Source organism: Lepisma saccharinum, chromosome 8, assembly GCF_977018435.1.
Source record: "Lepisma saccharinum chromosome 8, izLepSacc3.1, whole genome shotgun sequence".
In the NCBI taxonomy this organism is placed as follows: Eukaryota; Metazoa; Arthropoda; class Insecta; order Zygentoma; family Lepismatidae; genus Lepisma; species Lepisma saccharinum.
Window position 1 is genome coordinate 37,036,393 of NC_139236.1, and position 21,910 is coordinate 37,058,302.

At 39.3% G+C, this 21,910-nt stretch overlaps 1 protein-coding gene across 1 annotated transcript in view; it reads right to left on the minus strand.

Annotated features, from left to right (window-relative positions):
- LOC145991733 (glutamate receptor 1-like) overlaps positions 1 to 21,910 on the minus strand; it is a 682,690-nt gene that overhangs the window by 25,215 nt on the left and 635,565 nt on the right. The gene's annotated exons all lie outside the window — the stretch shown is intronic.

A 21,910-nucleotide genomic window follows, 5' to 3' on the forward strand; every position in this document is an offset into this window, starting at 1 on the left:
TAATCGTTGGCAGTGTTGATCAAGATTCTTCAACAATTCATTTGCATTACTCTGGTGAGTCGTAAATTTTCCATTCCCAGGTGTTGAGCAGGCCGAACAAGTGATCATCCCTGTCTTAATTTTGTCTGTGACGTAACTGAGGAATCACCAGCAATAATCACTGTGTCCGAAATGTTGTAATTTGGAGTCGAAGCCACCACACGACTGTTTCGATGATCTCTTGATATTTCATTTGAAGACACAGAAGTTCTGTGTGTTACAAGTTTATCTTTCTTATCTTCATTTACTGCTAAGAAAACGTCCTCGTCTTGTCTTTGTCTTCCAGTAAGGCATCAGCTAAATGAAAACAGTGCAAAATTTCCATAGAAGCTTCCCTGACCTGTGCAGAAGGACTACATATGGCTTCAAATTCTTATTTAGAATTCACACTAGCGCTCTGTTCTTTAGCACTATTTTCACTGAACCAGGTCTGTGTAAATTTTCGCGAAGTCTTCTCACACCAGAAGTACTTGTCAAATGCAAGGGTGTCCTCAGAGGCGCCAGGATTGTTCATAAGGAGTCATGGTCTCTTTGTCCATTTTTTTCTTTTCTAACCTCATCCATCTTGCTATGAAGATCTTATGTATGGTTCACCGATTCCTTGATTGTCATCTGTGCCCAAATATTATCTTCAGTAGGTGTCTCATCTATACATCTATACACTTTTGTAAAATAATTTTGGCTCCTGACTGTACATATGCTGTCGTTGTGCTTTTTTTTTCGGAATGTCCCACGTTGGAACTTGTCGATGACGTTTGGCTAGCTTCGGCGCATCGTTGTTGCCGAACAGGGTTATCTTTGAGATTTTTCAAGAAAGCCACCACTTCTACAATCCTTGCGTCAACAAAATTAATCAAGCTAGTAATGCATTCTGAAGACTGCTGAATGGCTACACTGACTTTGTGCTCATGTGTGCAAATATTGGAATCAGTGTTGCCAACCTCCATATCCCTATTATTTCCAGGTTTCCTATCCGATCCCTCACTACTGGAAGCTACGTCTTTGACTTGTTCACCAAATTCTCCACCTTCTTCTGAAACAGTCTTGTCAAAGGTGTGATTGATATCCGAGGTTTTCCTTCCTTTCCTTGTTCGCTTGGCAAGCCACGAGGAACAAAGGAAGGATTGAAACCTCTTGAAAATGAAACTCTCTCCACGCCGGAGAAGTATCATTCCAGTAAAAAGGAGAAAGAGCGGAGAATAGGCTATGACGAATCCAGTCTAAGGAAATTCTGGAGAATTCATCAGTGTATAAAGGAACAAAAGAAGCAGCTGGTATAGAAGGTCAACTCTGTGAAATAAACTTATCAATGTTGCTCTTATTGTAACCAGAATTTATAGTAAGCAACGTGCGATGTTGAGAGTGAATAATTACAATTACTGTTAAATGTAATTTCAGACTTAGGTGAACATAAGTATTTTTTTACACCGAAATATTGATACTAAGTGTAAAATTACGTATTATCTGTATTTCTCACTAGCTACTGGCGTATACCTCAAAACAATAAATTTGTAGCGTAGCGATGGTGGGTGATAAACTTATATCTTTTAAACTTTCTACTGATTGATTTATTTTACTTCGCTTTTCTGCCACTTTTGGATAATCTTGAAGATAAGGATGAATTATAAGATCAAATGATGAGAGGACAATCACAAGTATATATGGACAACACATAACACAAGTCCCAAGGACGATTATACTGGATGTGAGTCAAAACACCACACCTTAGTTAATCTAAAAATGCACTCCAGGATGTGCTAGGTGGAAGTGAGATTGGTATTTGTGTGCTTTCCAAAACGGCCCCCTCCTTACACCCCGTTTTTATATTCGAAAATGTTGTATGCAACATGAAACGTTTCGCAAAAATCTGATAGTTTGTTTGCGCTTTCAACATTTCCGGATACAGAATCCAAATTTTGACCGGTAAATAACTCAATTTGATAAATTTTAAAACGATAAATTTTAGATAAACATATGATGGTTAAATGAACGTAACGTTTGAGCGAAACATAGGCTACGTCGAGAGCCTGGATGAGAATTTAACATTCAGTAGTAGTCTGTCCACAAGGAACACTTCGCGCTGCAATTGTTTCTCGACACGGCCACCAGAGTTCGCTTGTCCTTGGAAGAACTAGGATTAAAGGGAAGAGTGTACGGATGAAAATGTACGTCGCAGTGTATGCCCGGCAAGCTGGCGTAACGTACTTCGGATTACATCGCGTATTTGCACGTAAGTATATTCTCGCCTTTTGAACGCACGCCTGTTTCACGAGAATTTAGACAGCTACTAGAGTTACTAGTAGAAGAAAAAAGAGTAGATCTGTACTTTCTTCGACAACATTCCAAATGTCCATGTTGATCATGGCATAAGCACTATATTAACAAGAAATAATTATCGAAGTGCGGCTATTTGCAGTCATTTAATTTTGGTCTCTATCCATACTTGTAAATAGCCTTCTGCGGTGACGGTGTTCATGTGAGAATCTAATTTATTCTGTTAGGTCTATATTACATTCATGTTGCACCGAGGTTACGACTTCATCAAATTATCTATATCCATATTAACCATATGGGCCTTATAACCTAGGCTATTATGTCCCTTATGTTGCTTTGACCTTCATATCCCACAAATCAGGCAGTACCCGATCCAATTTCCGGCGGTGGCTTATATTTACATGATTATGATCCCACACACAACTATGTTTCCTATCCGAACTATGCTAATATCTTTCAACACTTCATCATGCTGGCTAAAGTTATAATGCATTCCCGAATTGCATGGATGTATTGAAGATTACATTATTACTGGTCAATGCCATCATTTACAGGGGCATCAAGTTCGAAGAGAATGGTCTGTCATTCTATGTTGGAAGGAAAAAAAATAGTCAGACAGTTTGGCTTCCAATTGAGTTTCTTTTTGTTCTTTAGTGCGAGAGTCCAATGAAATCCTGCCCTGTAGCTATTAGAAGTAGTGGAAGTTAATGAAACGAAATAATTTTTCAAAGGAAGAAAACTTATCTATTGAGAGCCTCTATGGATATGATGTACCGAATCATTTTCTATTAATTCTTAGTATGGATTTACAACTCATTTCATTTGTAGTACAGTAAAAACTGCATATCCCAGAACCTCTATAAGAAGGAAACCTGTAAATACGGAAAAAAAGTCCCCAGAACGGACCGATTTTATACCTGAAAATGACCTGCTTAAGGCGGAAACCTCCTTAACGCGAAAACGGAACACCATTTAAAGACCAAAGAGATGTTTTTATTCTCAGTAAGACGTAAATTTATTTCTTTATTTTTTTTCCTCCCAAGAAAACAATGCAATACTGTAAGTGGAACACGCCTCTGTTGCCACTCGCTTATCGGTAACATTGCCGATATGAAAGAATGCGCTACAATACTCATAGCTGTTACGATTCAGTTTCTTTCTTTCATCTCTCACCCTCTTTCTCCACCTTTCTTTGTCTATTTCTCCTCTGCTCTTTCGTCATCTTTCTATTTTTCTTATTATCTCTCTTTGTTTGTTTCTTTTTCTCTTCACTTTTATCTCAATCTTTCTTCACCTCTCTTATTCCATCTTCCAATCTTTCTTTCTCTTTCCCTCTATGCACATCGCGCTACGACGCCAGGGGTCCTGGTTTCGAATCCTGGCAGGGGCATGGATGTTTGTGACTGTCCATTTGACTTCGCTTTTTGTGCAACTTTTGGCTAATTTGCGAAGATGGGGATGAGTGATGATATGATGAAATTGATGAATGTATCGCATTTTTATTCATGTATGTACATGCATTAGTACTCTACATTATAAGTAACGCGAAATGTAAATCTGTCTGTCCATTATTTCCTGCAGCGCTCTATACTGTATTTAAAGTCAACCCTGTATAAGAAGGAAAACTGTTAAGACGGAAAATTTTGCTGGGAACCATCATGTTCCAGGATAGACAGGTTTTACTCTATATAATTAAGTTCTGAATATGTTCTATACGATTCAGTTAATCCACCCTGTCGTATCCTGTTCTATAGACTATACAGATAAAATTTCAAACTGTTGTTCATTTAAGCGACAAAACGTAAGTGTTCGTGACGGATCTCACCACCGAAGTTCCAGTGTTCGAGTCCTTGCTTGAACATGAGTGATCTTTGCGAGCGTCCCTTCGTCAACTTCATCTAAGAACCTCATTTTCATGATTAGCCAAAAGTGGTAGAAAAGCGACGCTAAATAACAAACATGCAAAACAAAATACGGTCGATTGTTCGGAATGTTAAACCAACAAGATTATTTGTGTGTGGTTAGTCTATGTACCAAACTCAGCACATTACTGTATTACCAGTTTGGTACTTCAATACATACATACATACACCCCCCCACACATATATATATATACACAAGGGGTGATCAACTGAAACCTGTTCGTTTCATGTATTATTGGTATAGTGTGTAGGAGGATATTGTTTGTCCAATAGTGTGTAATGGCTAATGTCCCTGTGTGTTGGGTGTAGGAATGTTGTTTATACGTGTTTCCGTTTTGCAGGTATAACGAGTGAAAGATGGCGTTCAACATCCCCAATCCGTCCAAACAGGACCAGCGTGCTGTCATCCAGTTTCTGAGTGCCGAAGGTTGTCAACCAGCTGAAGTGTACCGGCGTATAAAAGACGTGTATGGTGATGCATGCGTGTCCAAAAAAACAGTGGTGGACTGGGCAAGAATGTTTCGGAAGGGGCATGAACAAACCACTGATTATCCCCGTCCTGGTCAAGCCCATGTTGTTGCCACAGAAGACATGTGTGAATAGGCGAATGCGGCAATATCTGCAGATAGACGCATGAGTATTCGATCCATAGCGAACGAGTTAAACATGGGTTATGGTACTGCTCACAAAATTGTGAAAGCTCTGGATTACCATAAAGTGTGCGGGCAGTGGATACCCAGGGTATTGACGGAGGACCAAAAGTTGGAGCGTATGGGATGCTCCAGTGAACATTTGTCACGTTACCATTTGGAAGGTAACGACTTCTTGCTGCGCATTGTTGCTGAGGATGAAACTTGATGCCATCATTTTGAACCGAGTTCAAAGTCTTCCACTATGCAGTGGAAACACCCCTCATCTCCACGTCCCAAAACGTTCAAGACGCAACCGTCTGCGAGGAAAGTTATGGCGTCTGTGTTATTTGATTGCCATGGACCACTATTGCTCAACTTCAAGGAACCAGGACAGTCCATCAACGCCGCACGCTACTGTGAGACCTTGACACAGTTACGGAGAGCCATCAAAAACAAAAGGCCTGGTTTATTGACCGCTGGAGTCATTGTGTTGCATGACAACGCGCGTCCACACGTTGCAAACCAAGTGCAGGATTTGTTTCAACGATTCAAGTGGAAAATGTTGCGACACCCGCCCTACAGCCCTGACCTTTCACCTTGTGACTTTCACATCTTTGGGCCTCTAAAGAAGGCTTTGAAAGGTCAGAGATTTCAGTCTGACGCTGAAGTTCAGGACGCTGTGTATGATTGGTTTGAGATTCAGCCTTCGCAATTTTACATGGACGGCATTTGTAAGTTAGTGACACAGTGGGACAAGTGTCTCAAATCTCATGGTGACTTCTTCTGAACAATATTTTTACTGAGCGCTAACCATAGACGCCTCTAGACAGTGTACCAGTTTCAGCTCGAAATAAAATTTATTTCACGAATTATGACCACTGAACGGGTTTGAGTTGATCCCTTCTTATATATATATACTATGTGTGTGTGCGTGTGCCTTTCTTGAGGAATTTGAGGCAAGTGGAACAGAAAGTGCAGTGGCTTACGAAATTCGGCGCCTATGCATTATACACGAAATTTTAATTCCGATGTTATACACACTGGACTTCTGTGTTGAGCTTATCCAACACGGACTAGCTATGCTACAAAAAAAAGATAGAAAACAAAAATTTGAAACATATTTATATAAAACGGCAGTTAATCCACTTGCAATTGACGTTCTTGTGTTGTTTGAGTAAATAATGGTAATTGTTTTTTTGGGGGGGGGGGCAAAGAACAAGATAAAATATATATAGAGTTGGTCCCGTACTAGATATCGAACGAATGCAATTTCATGGAGCGACAAATTGACTATAGCCAAGAATTTCAAGATTTGCGGAAGGTGATTCAATAATTCTCATTTCTATTAGCATGAACATGCAATTGCATTGAGTCAGATCATATGGAAATTGTTTCCAATAACAAGAAATGGGCGAATCTCGGAAATAATAAGGATGTGCATTCTGTCGGAGACTCAGCAAAAGAAAGTCCGTATATGCACGCAAAAGAGAATTTTAAAAGCGGAAACTATTAAACAGCATTTATTCAGAGCTTTGCAAAGCTATTTCAATATATATTATTTATATCGCAAAATTAATCATTAATATATAAAGAAAGTAAAGTGTTCCACTGTACTTTTGCACAGTGACAATTTTCGTTAATACTATGGGGCCACTCATCTATGATACAGTTTCAATTATAAACAGTGTATGCACGCACATTAATAAATTAATACGTATATACAGCAAGATATTTGAATGGTGTTGCAGCTATCAAAGTAATAAATGAAATAAACAATTGCCTATATTTATATGTCTTCAGAATTTAGATTTTACGTTTCTTTTCTACTTTTTAAAATCGTAGCGACGAGGTTGGATGCCAATGCCAAATAGATAAGAGAATGAGTAACTAAGTTCATAAAATGTATAGTTAATATTCTTTTTTGTGGATTATTTTATACTCCCTTCTGTCACTCCCAATTTTCGTGTAATCAGTATTTGCAGTTCGATCTTAGATAGAAGGCACATATTTTGCGATTTCAAGGGCACGAAAACATTTAGTTTCACTTCACCTGTGCTTAAAGTAGACGTTTGGTTGATAGCAAGTAAATTAAAATAGATCTCTCCAGGACATTTATTTTAGCAATACATTACGGAACTTACACGACAAATCATGGTTCATTGAAAATTTGCTATTTTTGAACTATGATTTCTATTCTTCCGTTCCGTCGATTGTTCTAGCTCTTGAGATGGAAAATCAGCGCCTTCCAAAGCCTTGACGATAATTTCTCCTTGCTTAAAGCCTTTGGATCTCGTGAAGAACACGTTCACTGAACCCTGATCCTTCATGCGGAACCTACGTTCCGTTTTGGCAGCACCTGCCTTGCCAGAAGGGTCCTCCTCCTCCACGGAGATCCACCGTCCCTTCCTGTGGAAGGACTTCTGCCCGTTCTGCAATGATGACGTTATTTCCGCCAAGGCATCCTCGGAGAGATTGAGATGGAACTCCACGGTTGACTTCTTATCGTGCGGTACTCCTAGGTCAATGGAGCCGGATCTCTTACCGGACAGCTGAGAATTCTTCTGGAAGACAGACTTCTCTGATCCTTGTGTACCTTCACTGAACTTCCTCGATCTTGCTCCGTTAGTGTTGCTGTGGTTCCCTGAACCTGGTTCGATGTCAGTGTTTCTCAGAACCTCAGGCTGTCCAAGCTTTTCAAGTTCCTTACGTCTGTCACAGTCCACGCTTCTGCATTCCCTGAGCCCTTCTCTTCTTCTGCTGTTTGCAACTCGACTTCTGGCACGGGAGACCCGCTCTGGTAAACTGGATCCCTGCGTCTTTTCTCTGGAGCAGCCTTTGACACACAACCCCTCTCTTGAACTATCCGTCTCTGCGATACCTGAGGAACCTGGGGTTTCAGATTTCGCCTCTGGATTCAGATACACTCCATTCAAGCTCAAGGTGAGAAGCAGCTGTGCTAGTGACTTGCCAGAAGCACGCCTCTTCAGGGTGTCATCACTTAAGCGTTTCCTTCCACCGGGTTCCTCGGTGATGTTCAACTCTGCTTTACTGAGCTCTCCAATCCTGGAAGTTGAAATTGTTTTTGAAACAGCTGTTTTACTACTATGTTGCTCCGGAACTTGACTAGGTAGTATATTTCCCTCAGGAACTTGAACTGAAGATGGTAACTCCGGTATTCTAGAACGAGATGAGCCAATCTGTTCAGTGGGACCAACTGCAATAGTCTGAGTGTCTTGTGGCTCACTCTCCAGCACATCATCACCATGGCAATCGCAAGCACACTCCTGTTTCCCGGATCTGCATAAACTTGCATCGCAGCAGCTGATGATACTTCTTTTGATCTTTGGATACTTTTCACAGTAAGTGCAGGGATCATCCTGAACCAACGGATGCCGATGTACTCGCGATCCGCTCTGGCAATTCGTGGGGTTTTCAGTACGATCTGCGCACTGGCAATCCACATCGTCAGAGAAACCCTGAGTGCGGAGGGATGATTTGGTTGGCGGGCGGACAATGCTGGATGTGTTCGGTTGGGCATTGTCCCCGAAGTCTTCAAACGAGGGTCGCAGCCCGTCAATTACGGACATGATAATCCTATAGAAGAACATAAACAGTCCGTACAGAAGCAACCCGACGCATATCAATCGCCATATGTCACACACCCACATCACTGGTCAATTTTATCATGTGGAAAAATCAGAGCATACGTCAGATTCGAGATCCAAAGCTAGTGGTTGCTTGGATTCTAAATGAATTGTTGCTCGACACTGCAACAATGCAATTGGGCAACACGGAACGAATTGTCCTCTCCGATGTCGTAGTCATAGCGTCGTCCCTTTGTAATCAAGGGATCCCGGGTTCGATTCCCGGTGGAGGCATATAGTGGTTCGGAAACCACTTTAAACTTTAGGTCCCGATTAGCCTTACTGTGCATAAAGTGGACTTAAAAGCCAAAACGCAAACTAAACCAATGGATCAATATATGTGTCTTTCTAAGTTTACTACATAAAACTCGTCATGTTTGGAGTAGATGAAATTAGGCCTATCGTTCCTATTACCTGGTCCTAAGGCAATATGTGGGAATAGAAATATAAGTTTAAGTAAGCCATGTTTCAAGATTCCCATACCCAAGTAACACGACAGCCGTGCGAAAAGGAATAGAAGAGACAAAAATAAGAATTGCAACCAAGACATGGAGATAAGGCCACAACTCGAACTGAAGGCAGGCAACAAAGTTGTCGAAACTTCAAAATTTCTTAACTCGCCATGATAAGTCTTTATCTTGATGTAGAAACCAATAGAGTATGACTAGTATTCAACAATTACGGAACGAAAATATCTAGCGGAAAGAAGATCAATTGGCTTTTAAGTTTCCTGTTAGATATCTCTGTTCTGCATACATTCACCCCTTTATTCTTACTTTAATTAACTACCATATTATGGTACAATTTTTTCAACTCTTCCCCTATATTTCCAATTAGCATTATTTACATCCCTGCTCGATATCGTGCATAATCTTGCACAAACTTGTCTAGACTTTCCCCGCACCTCCACCACGTAGAGTTTTACCCTGCAGAATGGGGGATCTAACCAATGGGGAAATAGCTCATCCCCTAAATTGTACCACTCGCTGGCAACGACGACACCGAAAGGGACCAGATAAGAGTTAAGTTAACTACCTTACATAAATAACATTGCAGATGTTTATTCCAACCCTTCTGACTGAGAATGGCAAATAGATGGATAGTGATAACCCACCCTGTTCGATATCGCACACACCTTGTCTCCCTCTCTTCACCTGGTAGCGATCAATCATCAAGAAGCTACTTGCCCCCAGATTCTCCTGGTTTTGTTGGTTTTGCCTGACCTTCACTCACCTCCTCTCAAGGTAAGCGTCTCGCCACTTCCTCTGGGGGAAAAAAAACCTCCCTCGGCTAAAACCAGCTACAGGTCTGGGCAAATCTTGACAAGTTTGTGCAAGATTATGCACGTCATCGAGCAGGGATGTTACGACTTTGGGTACACGAAAGAACGACAGTGCACTGGCATCATGCTTCGCATACCATCGTAAATTGTAGGCAAAGTTAGGAACGTAAATTTTTAAAAAAATATAGTAATATCTGATAATTGTGTAATGCGGAAACGTGGTGCAACATTAATATTCTTTTCCTGCAAACGAACTCTCTTGTTTGTTGAATTGGCAAAATTCGTATTTTCGCGAACGGAAATCCAAATACTAGTTATCAACCAGCCTCGCACATTTACATAAAAGGAAGTTCACGCTTTATGCACTGCTTTACGCAAATTGTTTTAACGAAATATTTCCCATTACAATAGCAATGCAAATTCCATGTAATGAAAACATAATGAAGTTAGGGAAATTTCACATCTGCAGTATTTTTCTCGTGTACATGTTGTAGCGACGTTGTGGATCGAAATGGTATCAGAATCGGAGGGGATAGCGAGGGTGCTATTTTTATGCGACGACGAAGAGGGTAGTTGATGTATATTGTGTTGTAAAAATGCCAGTTTTTATTGCACTATTTCAATTACATATAAAAACCTCATGAAATGGTAGTTGTGGAAAAATGATTGTCTTCGGGGTATTTCTTTCAAAGGACTCTGCTATGTGATTGTCTATCATCGTAATAATAAAGGTATCACTTCTCTTCATAATGTACGCGTATATCAACAATGAAGTTCAGGTGACAACTAGTCTTTGGTTATTATTATTATTATTTATTATTTTAATAGGGTTACAAATAAGCCATACAACATTTCATTTAGAACAATATTAATACAATTAATGACTTGACGCCCTATGTTGTAATATATATATATATATATATATATATATATATATATATATATATATATATATATCTACAAATGTTACATCTAAGGAAGATGATATGAATTTACATGACCATGTAGAGTGTTACATAGTAGCAATGAAATAAGGAAAGTTTGGGTGTTATTTTAAAGAAAAGAAGGTGTATGGGTTTGGATATAAGTGTGTATGGAATTACTGTTTGAAAAGGGTAGGGATGAAAATTTAAATCATATGTGCTGGAGGCGGGGGGGGGGATAAGCTCTGAAAATAATATTACTGTGGGTTAGAATTTATAGGCATGTGAACGTAGAAGACGACAGAACTCACTTGGCTGGTACTGAGTTTGACTTTCGTCGGGAGTGAATTCCAGGTTGCTGCTGCTAGGTACGAGAAGAACTTCTGACCAAATCAGCTTTTGTTAGGTTTGGGGATTACTAGGTCTCTATGCAAGGACGATCTGGTGTTTCGGGTACTGAACTCAGAGCGGAACTTACGCCTATTATGCAATGGAGATGATTTGTTATGAATACTATGGATTACCTCATTCATCAGGTAGATGTAATGTATTCTCGAAGTGACTGTGGGTATGTTGTAAAACTTGCGCAATTGTTGGGAATTATTTTGTTTGGGGTGCATGTGAATGGTTCTTAAGCAATGGTTTTGGATTGTTTCAAGTTTCTTCAGATGAGTTAAGATACCGCCAAAAATAAGACTAGCACCATACTCGAATACGGGACGAATAAAGGAAAGGTAGAAATGTCTACTAAGATTTCTATTGAGATATTTACGAATTTTTCGAAATATGTAAATATGGTGATAGATTTTACGAATGTAGTTCTTTATTTGGAGGTTAAAATTTAGCTGGGGGTCGATGATGATTCCGAGATACTTTAAATGATTGCTCAAAGATACTCCGGCTTCATTAAGGGTAATATCTATCGTGTTAGCCGAGATTCCCTTACCGGTGTGAAGCACCATGACCTTCGCCTTTGCAACATTAAGCTTCAGGTTGTTGTTGATGTACCAATTTAGTACTTTGGGGAATTAGTTTTCCATTTTCTCCTTTATATCGTGGTACGTTTCTCCAACATGGACTAGAGGGCAGTCATCTGCGTACAAAGTAATAGATAAATCTGAATTTATTAGTGTGATATCGTCAATAAATAGGTTGAATAATTTTGGGCCAAGTATAGAGCCTTGTGGAATGTCGGAGGACACTGACTGCTCGGTGGAAAGTGAACATCCTACTTTCGTTGAGATTTTTCTATTTGCGAGAAAACTTTCCATCCAGAGAATTGTTTTGTATGGAACCCAAATCTATCGTTTAATTCTTGTAGTAGCAACTTGTGGTCAACAGTATCAAATGCTTTACATACGTCCAGGAATATTAATCCAACCAGGGGACTGTTTTTTTTTTTTGGTCCAGTGTCTCGCACCATTCATTAACTAAACTAATTAACAATAATTCCGAGGACACATCCTTCCTGAATCCAAATTGTCGATCAGACATAAGATTATTTGTTTCCAGGAAGGTAGTCGATTGCCTGTTTATTGGTAGTTAATTGCCTGTCTATTACCCTCTCTAAAACTCTGCTCAAAGTAGGGGTTAGAGAAATAGGCCTATAGTTAGACCCTAAGGTAGGAGATCCAGATTTGTGGATTGGTGTTATTATGGAGTGCTTCCAGCTTGTTGGAAACTGGCCACATTTGAAGGAAGTGTTTATTATGTCGGCAAGGAGCTCCGCAATAAGTGGGGCCAACACCACCAGAACGCTGTTGGGAATGCCATCCGAACCTTCCGCCATTTTTACGTTTAACTTATTAACAATTGCCAAAACATCATCGACAGTGACAGATTTTAATATGAATTCTTCAATTTCCTTGACGATAGTTGAATTGGGGTCTTCTCTTAGTATATTTACGCCTGAATTGTTGGGATTAACGTGCGTCGATGATTTGCAGATATTAGAAAAATGAATATTCAGATAATGAGCTATATCGGGCAGGCTTGTTAGGCGGACATTGTCGGCTAGTAAGTGATTAATTGTTGTTTTTGATTCTCTACCTGTGATCTCATTGATAACCTTCCATTTGCAGCTGTTATTGCTAGTGGTCTGGTTCACCATATTTCTGTAGTAATTTACTTTTGCCTGCCTAGTAATTGTTGTGCAATGATTGCTAAAAGGTTTGTATTGCTCCCACGTATAGTCGCATAAAGGGTCCACCGCTTTCTTGAACAAGATGTTCTTCTTTGATATTAATTTAATAATTTGAGGAGTAATCCAGGGCTTCCTACTTTCTCTCACCCTGAGAGTTTTCAAGGGAGCAAATTCGTCGAGTGCAGTCGAAATAAGAGACTGCAGATAACTTACTTTTTCGTCTATGGTTAAGTCAGGAGATGTACTTGTAGAACGGAAGAGAGGATGCAAAGGTGAAAAAATCAGGTTCATATTTTGTGAATTTTAAGGGTGGTAATTAGCTTCCTTGGCGTACGCGTTATATTAATTTTGAGTGTGGTGTAAACGAGAAAATGGTCACTCACTCATAGGCAGTTCGTGTAACTGTGTGCAAGTTAGGGTTTGAGGAATAAATGTGGTGAATTAACGATTCGGATGTCCACGTAATTCTTGTAGGCAGACTAACGAGTTGTTTGTGTCCTAGAGCTGATAAAGTTTCGAATAATGCATTTGTGTCTTGGTCATCTTTCAGTAGATTCACATTCATGACTCCTAGGAATATGGACGGTTGGCTTGGTGGTAAGCTTGTGATCGTCGTTTGCAAGATTTCGCACGCTCTTCTAACCGAACCGCTAGGAGGTCTATATCCACAGCCAACAATAACACTTTTATTTAGTTTAGAACACGAGACTCTCACCCAAAGCCCTTCAAGGTCACTTTCATTGACCGAGGCTACGTGAGAGGCAGGAAAGCTGTTCCTAACGAAGATAGCGGTGCCACCTGCTAGGGTATCTCGGTCATTTCTGAACAGATTGAAATTAGGGATGCTATATAGAGAGTCGGGAAGGGACGACTGCAGCCACGTTTCGCTCAATGTGATAACGTCAAATTTTGATATTTCAGACGCAGAAAATTCTGTGAATTTGTTGCCGAGCGGACGTTCAAGTGGCATAAGTGAATGCTGCCTTTCCTCTCCCCGAGCTGGACGTCCGGCAGGGTAGGGTACAGCCTCGAAAGCACCTGCTTCAGGTCTGTCGGCGCCTTGGAATGTGGTTCGAGTGTAATTCAAATGCTTTCACGCACAAAGTCAACAATATCAATGGTAGATACCTCTTCTGCATTTCAATTTTCGAGTCTTTGATATACAATATACCGGGTGATCCGTTTGAAATGTCAGAATAGTAAACCTTTATACACAAGAGGTTAATGTACGTATCTCCGAGCAACTTGTTGTAATATAAGCAGAATGTAAGTTTCGAATGAGTGGAGGTTTACTGACTTCAGCTGCGTGGCAGCAGTAGCATGCATAAAATACTCGAAAATTTCGCACACCATACTAGGGATGGCCAAGCGGATCCGGATCCGAAAAATCCGGATCCGGATCCAAAAGTTACGGATCTGGATCCGGATCCGGGTCTGAAAGTTTCGGTTCTGGATCCGGATCCGGGTCTGAAAGTTTCGGATCTGGATCCGGATCCGGATCCGAAAGTTTCGGATCTGGATCCGGATCCGAGAGTTTCGTATCTCAATCCCATTATAATATTACCACACCTTAAAAGGTATTATGATCTTCGATTACAAAGAAATGTTTCGTTAGTCCTAGAAGAATTTTTTTCAAGTGTTGTTCCTAAAATACTTTGCTACGCATCGGCTAACACACTCGTGTACAAATGTCAGAGGTGTAAATGCCTTTGAAACGAATATGTATTCATTCGAATGTATTGGAAATGAAAACACACATAAATGTGAGACATTCCATTCCAGGATGAAACCTTTAACATATATAACAAGATAGAAATGTTATACAAAAATTATACAATTGTTCTACAGTTACAGTTTTACAAACTAAAATAAAACATTATAATATATGCAGTGTTAAATAATTACAAAGTGTAAGACTAACAAGGGAGGTTATCTAAGTGTCCCCCTCCGATTTCCATGAAATTTGGCAGTATGGTGGGGCCCAAAGGAAGAATTACGTGTTTTTTTTTGTTGTTTCAGCTAAAATACGGTTTTAGAGGGCAAAATCCCTTCGAATGTCAAGATGAGGACAAATTGAAGTGAGGATCTGATACCTGTGTCCCTCCGATTTCCATAAAACGTGGCAGGTGTATAGTGGGGCCCAATGGAAGAAATACGTGTTTTTATTTTTTCAGCTAAAAAAAACTGTTTTAGGGGGCAAAATCCCCTCAAATGTCAAGATGAGGACAAATTGAAGTAAGAATCGGACCCCTGTGTCCCCCTCCGATTTCCATGATACTTGGCAGGTGTGTGTATAAACGGGCCCAAATGAAGATACACGTGTTTTTTTGTTTCAGCTAAAAAACGGTTTTAGGGGGCAACCCCCCCCCCCAAATGTCAATATGAGGACAAATTTAAGTGTGCATTTGACTTATGTGTCCCCCTCCGATTTCCATGAAACTTGGCAGATGTATAGTGGGGCCCAAATGAAGAAATACGTGTTTCTTTGTTTCGGCAAAAAATTTGTTCTAGGAGGCAACCTCTTCTCAAATGTCAAGATGAGGACAAATTGAAGTGGGGATCTGACCCCTGTGTTCCCCTCCGATTTCCATGAAACGTGGCAGGTATATAGAGGGGCCCAAAGGAAGAATTACATGTTTTTTTGTTTCAGCTAAAAACTGTCTTAGGGGGCAAAATCCCCTCAAATGTCAAGATGAGGACAAATTGAAGTAAGAATCTGACCCCTGTGTCCTCATCTGATTTTCATGAAACTTGGCAGGTGTATAGAGAGGCCCTATGCCCCCTGTTTCTTCCTATGCCATATTTACGTAGTTTCGGGGTCAGATCCCCACTTCAATTTCTCCTCATCTTGACATTTGAGGGTTGGGGCCACTATACACCTGCCAAGTTTCATGGAAATCGGAGGGGGAGACTTAAGACCTCCCTTGTAAGTGTATTAATTAATTACAAATCGCGCACGCGCGCGCACACACTATATATATATGTGTGTATGTATATTATATATATATATATATATATATATATATATATATTAGCAGGTAACAATAGGCCTATGTTATAAGCACATTCTTACTTTCCAAAGAAGCGCATGTGGGATGGCAAAACGGATACGGATCCAAAAGTACTGGATCCGGATCTGAAAATTCCGGATCCGGATTTCGGATCCGCCAGGATCCGGATCTGGCCATCCCTACACCATACGACATACTGTGTGCGTTGTTGCGACGTGATCACCACCTTTGTTACAATGCACATTGCCACCGCCTTGTGGCTGAAGTCTGTAAACCTCCACTCATTCGGAACTTACATTCTGCTTATATTACAAGCTGCTCGGAGATACGTACATTAACCTCCTATGTATAAAGGTTTACATTTCTGACATCTCAAATGGATCATCCTGTGTATATATATATATATTGTACAAAAGTAACAAATATAATAATATTTAAAATTTAGTATGTCATTCTATAGAGTGCTGCATTTATCGTTTTTCGCTCGAGCGTAATACACTCGAACTCTCGAACCCTATTAGTACACGTCTTTTCGTCATTTGTCTATGGTAGTGGTCCCTCAAATATGGATAGTGAAGTAAAAGATGAAGTGAAATTGAAAAATAAGTGAACATAGTCATCATCTCCATGTTAAAATGCAGTTTTGTATATCTTACCAAGATATGTGAAAATGAAATAGATGATTATGGGCTGAGACGACCAAGGCTGATATTTCATGTCTCTACGATTATTGACACATTAAAATTATGTTCGATTGAATGCTATAACTGCATTTTATTATTTCGCAGGATATGATTATTCTTTTCGGTAAGTGAACAATGATGTACACGTACTTGTTGTTGTTGCACTGTGATACAATATTTGTAATTGCTTAGGCAGGTCTGTCAGCATGTGTATCCATTTTACGTTTGGGTCTGTAGATATTGCATACTTTCATGTGTGTTGTATTTGAGTCTTACATAATAATATACGGAATTATTATTTAGAATTGTGATTGCATAGAGTGGTTTCCTTCCATGTGTGGGTTTTAGGTTCACAGTGCTGCTTATTGGGCTCTGAAATACGGGACGTTGCCAATCATTCCACTACGAGTGCGGTACGATCGAGCGTGGGAGACTCGAACGAGTTTGAGAGAGCGAAAGTGGTCTCATACAGCACTATATATGTAGCCTACTATATTAAGTGAGTCGTGTAAACCGAAAGGAAAAAAATCTCAATTTCATATTAGAGATACTGAAGAATCTTCTATGTTATCAATTCAAGATCTTCTGATTTTAACTCAACCTCCGATCTATTAACTTCTAACGGTTCATTCTCTGGGGTAAAGGCTGCCTATGTGATGTGCTTATCAAACAATTTTAATTTAATGCTAGGTCGTAAAACACTCGTGATTACATAATACATACACACACCACATTTTGAGATCTTAAAAGTAATTGAAGAGGGATTTTAGGAGAGAACAAGGAAGGCTAGATGACAAATTTCTGAAAACCCTAACTGCCACAAATTTAAAGCTATTCATTCTTAACGTTCATGCAACTAACTTTGCAACACTGGTGTGATATTGAATTTGTGCAAAATCTCTTAATCGGTTTTCAATATCGCGGGCAAAATACCAATTTTCCCTATCTTGCACGTTATAAATTTTACAAATTGTGATGTAATGATCCATAATTTGATTTGAGAGAAATTGATCGACAATTTCCGATATGGCGTAACTTAAACCCACTCTAACCAGATTTTGGAAAATATTCCTACATAGTCGGGGCATGGAAGATATTTTTCAAATATCTTCAAATCCATTGCCGCAGTTGAAAGTCTCTGGAGCATAATTGTCTCCTGTGCGAAGATAGAGATGTTGATTTGAGGCCGAGTTTATATTTGCAAGTGCTACGATATGATCATACAATATGCGCAAGTTATCCACTTTGGTGCGTTACAGTGCTCTTCTGGTACAAGAGTAAACTCAAGTAGGAATACTTGATCAGAATACCAGTACTATAACCGCATTTCTCGGTTCTAGATTTTAATTTATTTTCCTATAGCTTATTCATGTCTTTTTAGGGAACTAAAGGCCTAATATGTATGAATTCGTCTAGATTGCCTATTTTACAATTACTAAAGATTCGGTTCCTGCATTTGTTCGCAAACAGACACTAAAGAACGGACTCATGAACACTAAATATATTTGAAAATATGCACATAATGCACTATAGAAATTTCGGAATCTACCTACAAGATCGTACTGAAATCAAAAAAATTAACAAGTGAAATATTTTTCTTTTACGGTTTTATGTGAGTATTCAACTCTCATAAACCTTGCCCTACAAACTAGGGTGTCTCGCTCACTTGTCAAACAATTCACATACAATTATCTCTAAAAATTTGTTATATCCATATTACTGTTGAACACAAAGAACACGTCTTCATCCAACGGAGTCTGTCTCGAGAATGAGCTATACGATCACAGCGCCCACTACCACAATGTTGCCAGGTAATAACCATTGTTGTCACAACTCTTATATCCTACGATAATGTGTTCTTCTCAGATATCTCTGACTCTACTTCGTAACACACGTACGCATGGACAATACGACTAAATTATGTGTCCAAACAATTGAAAAGCGAAACCTAGAATGAATACAATAGAATATATCATGAAATTACTGAGTTCTGAAGTACTTAAGCATATTAAGTACTCTAATTACAGTCTCAATTGCAAATGTTCTGGGTTCAAATATTAAGCACTGCAAGGAAACCTCTTTGTGCTTGTATTTTCTGATTTGTTTCATTTGATAGGATTAGAATTTATCGTTGTTATGAACTAAAGAGATATTCAAGACCGTCATGATCCTGTTGTCGCATCAATATTAAGCAATATATCCTGATAATAACAATTTAATATGCAGCTCCAGATTAAGCAGTTTGGCGGAAAGAATGAGATTACAAACTGATACAACATACTCAACATTACGTCGTGCTAAAAGAAGAAGAGGAGAGGGGGGTTTCCATTTAGATCACCTCGCTCTGAAACTTGCCTGAATGCACTGTAATTTCTTATCAGCCAATTGCGGCCTCAGATGTCTTCCTCGTCAGAGTCGTCGATCTGAATCCGATGTGTTCTGTAGATCTCTTTACTCTGCACCAGGTACATCAAGTAGTTGAACATGGATAAAAGAGTGTAGATTACAAATGCTAGGATTATCACTTCAAAGATAAATTCCATTTCAACATGACGTCCGAAACTCAAGGTTAAGCCTATCAACCCGATGAGATTAGCATTATTGTTAATTATTGCTTCTAGCTTGTTTGTTGCTGGACAACTCAAGTTACGTTATTGTTATTACCTGCCATTATTACTTGTCTGTATAAGGCAAAGTGTAATTCATATCACTTGAAGAACGTTCTGAAGTATAACAATATAATTATTTTAACAATTAAGATACAACAGAAACTAAGGTTGAATTATAGTTGGAAAGTCTTAATGGGATTGTGTGTAAAATTGTTAGGGTCTCCAACGTCACACGAGAATTCTTGAACACAACGATGAAGTCTCGACGGGCATTGGAAATATATTTGAGCGTTCTGATCATTGTTGCGAAGAAAATGCCTATACATCTAGGCTATTCGGGAAAAAGGATCAAAAGATGCAATTTTACAGCAGAGAGCTATTATGTCTATTATATTAACAAACATTACAGACGTGATCATCACTGTTTTAGAATCTTTACACATGCCAAATAAAAAAATTGTACTAATAACACTAGGAAATAGCCATTTTGTATCCTACTAGCGAATAGGTGTTCTTAACTAATTTCGGCATGGGATTTGCTACTCATTTTTCTCCATCACGTACCATTATCGAAATACATGTGACGTAACATTTAGTATAATATGGGTAATGTATGCACCCCTGAATTCCGCTTTCCTTGTAATCTGGCAACACTGAAAACTGTTTGCGTGCCAAATCATCATGTATACTTTCAGTCGTGTCTAATGTGTCGGTATGTGTGGTTTATTGTAACCCTGTTTGCTACAATAAAATGTATTATTATATATCGTAATAAATAAACATGCAGTTTACAGCGTTTGATTTTTGCAGTGACACAGTGGACTGTGCTATGATAAACTATGTAGACTGAAAGAACCCCTTAGCTGTGTATATCACCCTAACTCATTCTGTTACATTTCTGACCAATGTACTAAAAAAATACAATGTGAAAACATTACAGATTGTGTGTAAAGATAGTGTACCGACTGTAATTTGGTTGTCGCTGGGAGATCAACACTGCCTACATGGTACATGTCATAAGTTGTGCTCTAACACTAAGAGCATAGTTGAATGGTTCATTCAATGCCTTTTGATGTATCTACCAACGGTCCACGTGACAGATTGCTATTTCGCACTGTCATGCGTGGCTATTTCTCGAAGAATAAGAGCATGTGTATGTGCCGATGTGCTCTTCGCATTGAAGTCGGTACCACATAGTGAGGGATTCCCAATTCCTAAAATCACTATCCACCACAGCTGAATTGAACATTTCTCGTGACCAGGAACGTTTTTTTCAAATATAAAAGATAGTGTTAGAGAGAAAAAGATAGGCAGGTTACTTCTTTACACGATATATTTCAAATCTTCTATTTCATCTGGAAATTAATTGAATAACATCGGCAGATGTCGGCACACCTGCTACTGGACTTTGACACGACCAATGTTGCCAGTACATTTCAATTGTCTTAAAATACATTTTTTTTTATGAATACGGCATAATGAACCCCACAAATCGTCTGCAATGCACAGAATTACTCCCACATCCCCTAAATATGATAATTCGATAAATACCCATTGAAACCATCGACACACATAAAAAAGTATTTCATATATGTCTTTTATCCCTGTTTTTCTTTCCTTCGTTTAATATTTTCTTTACACCTTACAAGCTTCTATTCCATACTGAACGTTCATGCAAATCATTGTTTTCGTGTATAATGGATTCCGTGGACGAGACGCACGTGGGCGAAGCGCACAAGGGAAGTTCGGTGGGCGAAGCGCACAAAGGGAATTCGGTGGGTCACGTCGTGGGTTGCTCTTCTGTACAAGCAACTTGTATATTACTAGAATGACTAAGCCTAATCCACAAATACAGTCAGAAAATATACAAATATTTACAAAATGACATCCCCATCTACAGAGATAACTTTTACTTTTCTGTAGAATAGTACAACCAACTTGTACAAGCTGCCTGGTGGCCTTGTCAATTGGCATGCTATAGACTTAAAATTATGGCACCGTATTTAAAAACGTGTCGTGTCGCACAATGTGTAATAAGTAATTACAAAATGACATCATTTACAGAGATAACCCTTATTCTAGCTTCGTAATATACGGGCTCAGGACAGTACGGGTTAGCCTCACTGTGCATGAAGTGAACTTAAAACACCAAATCCATTAATCAGTCAATAACAATATTGTTTCTATATTATAATTATAATACTAATACTAATAGCACTATTACCTCGTCGCCCGTTCTTTGATACACCTCCAGTGCCGGATGTTCTCGCCCGTCCTAAAAAGCCGGTACCGATATCCATCCAGTATGAGGGAAGGTTTGCCGTTTCTAGTCTCGATAACTTCAATTACACACTTGACTAAATCATAGGAGATTCACTCTTCTAACACACTCCTACGACTGACAGCTTCTACAACCCTCCACTCTACTATCTTAGTCATACGACCGGTTCCGCGAACCGGAAGTTAGGTGCAGTCAAGGCCACGAAGTCAGATGCGCTTCAACCACTGTGCGCTTCGCCCACGTGCGATTCGACCACGGCACCGTTTAATGTTTATAGAATATCCACATGTACAAAGTCAATAACTAATACAACGTTCATGTGTCTATCGTTCTTTTTTGTACAAAATTTCGGTTACGTGACTTTTGGGATATCCTGTATATCTCGGAAATGTGAGGCGATACACACATTTCGAGACTTTCTCTGAATTCCCCGCACCTACGTAAATTAGTAAAGAACACGTCATTTC